The 2,077-nt window shown below is 34.7% G+C and overlaps 1 non-coding gene across 1 annotated transcript; it reads right to left on the reverse strand.

Annotated features, from left to right (window-relative positions):
• Positions 1–462: 462 nt before the first annotated feature.
• LOC112208474 (U7 small nuclear RNA) lies at positions 463–523 on the reverse strand. Its single transcript, XR_002942953.1, has one exon. It is a non-coding gene; the product is annotated as a U7 small nuclear RNA (small nuclear RNA).
• Between the last annotated feature and the right edge of the window lie 1,554 nt (positions 524–2,077).

A 2,077-nucleotide genomic window follows, 5' to 3' on the forward strand; every position in this document is an offset into this window, starting at 1 on the left:
GTGCCAGGTCAGGGGAATATAGAAATTATCACCACCCCAAGGAGACTTCTTTATAATTTTTTTAACTCTGGTTCCTGGGGTATAATTACTTTACTGTCCATCTTTTGCCCCACCTGCCTAAATCATCACATTGCTACTCAGCTCAGTCCTGCTAACTCTACTTCCTTCCAGGTAAGATTTTCTTTCAGATCTTTTAATCATGCTCAAATCTCTCTTACATTTTCACCTTTTGAGAGGAGAAAATTCTTGAAGTAACAAAGGAGGAAACTCCTGACATCGTTCAAGTTAGGGAGTTTTAGAATGAGCCAAGGACAATACTCCTGCTGCTTGTGATATTACATCATGTGGCCAACTCTACCCATATGCAACACAAGCCTTGATGACCAACGGAGTTCGAATAACCATTATTTTATTATTATTATTATCAATTATTTTTTTCTTTCTTTAAAAAATTTTATTTTTAGGGCCTTTCTGACAAAACCCGGAAAGACTGCTAGACAATTCTAAAACAGCTATAACACTTCAAATAACTGTTCTTAAAGAGCTGTACTAAAAGTCTGTGTCCTCAAAATTAGAAGTGGTCTTTTAGACCAAATCTAGTTAAAATGTAGTCTGTGACCTTGTGTCATCCTCTGAAACTTTTGCTTCCAGAATGTGTTAAGTATGGAAATGGAGAGTGTTTAGAAACTTTCATAGCTATTTGATAAAATCTAGTGATTCTTAGAGTGAAAATTAACATTGATCTTACTTTTTTTGATCTTTTTTAATACTTCATTTTTCTAGTAATTTATTTTACTGTATTTGTAAAAGCATTGGTTAGTGACGGATTTTAAAATAAAAAAAAACTATCCTTCAGGCCAGGTGCAGTGGCTTACACCTGTAATCTCAGTACTTTGGGAGGCCGCGGTAGAAAGATTGCTTCAGGCCAGGAGTTCAAGACCAGCCTGGTTAATACTATAAGACCTCACCTTTACTAAAAATTTAAGAATAATAGGCAGGTGTGGTGGTGCACGCCTGTAGTCCCAGCTACTGGGGAGACTGAGAGGAGGATTGCTTGATTCCAGGAGGTCAAGGCTGCAGTGAGCCATAATTATGCCTCTGCATTTCAGCTTGGGTGACAGAGTAAGACTGTATCTCTAAAATATATATATATACTCTTTACCACTCTGATTATAACAAACAATGTTTTAGACCCTTGTATTGTAAAGAAGCATTGGAAGTTTAGAGTATAGCATTGACAATATTTTAATTCCTTTTATCGATTTACTTCAGATAAAATATAGTTACATGATAAGAAGGGCCCATCTCTTTAATCTCAGAGAAACATAGGACAATATCAAGCTTGGCCTGTGAGTACGGATCTGTCTTTATTTGATATTCAGAGAAATGGTAGAAAGGGGTGGAAGGGAATATAGGTAATTTACTAATACTTATCTACTTCAAGATGTGTGACTCATTTTTCATTACTGAGACGCATCCCTCCCCCCAGTTTTTTTTGTATTAGACAATCACATTAGTTTCGGTTTGGGTATTATAAATAAAAGTAAAGACAGAAAAATATTATAAAATTAAAATTCATAAAGAAGGAAAAATAATAAGAAAATGTACACTTGAGAAAGTTACTAATATGGATAAATTTTTTTAATTAAGACAAAAGAAAACAATCTCTTTGGAAGCAATAGATGTAAGTTATTAAGTCCGTCAATATACCATGCAAATTTTGATCCAATATAACTTAGTTGCTCTCTGGACAAGCTGGAAATGGTAGAAATATGCAGGAAAATCAGACATCATGGTTTAATTCAAAGAGTCTCTACCTGCATTTATTTTCTGTTGCTTGGAAATTTGTCTTTAGTATCTATTTTAAAAGTAGACATTAAACATAAACAGGACTATAGCAGGAGGAAAGGTGAAGTGAAGGAAAGAGAGAGATCCTTTAGGATGCACTGGAGGGACAAACCCTAAGGAATATTGGATAAGAATTTTTTTTTTTTTTTTTTTTTTTTTTTTTTTTTTTTCTGAGACAGGGTCTCATTCCATCACCCAAGCTGGAGTGCAGTGGCGTGATCATGGCTCA

Source organism: Pan troglodytes, chromosome 13, assembly GCF_028858775.2.
Source record: "Pan troglodytes isolate AG18354 chromosome 13, NHGRI_mPanTro3-v2.0_pri, whole genome shotgun sequence".
NCBI lineage: Eukaryota > Metazoa > Chordata > Mammalia > Primates > Hominidae > Pan > Pan troglodytes.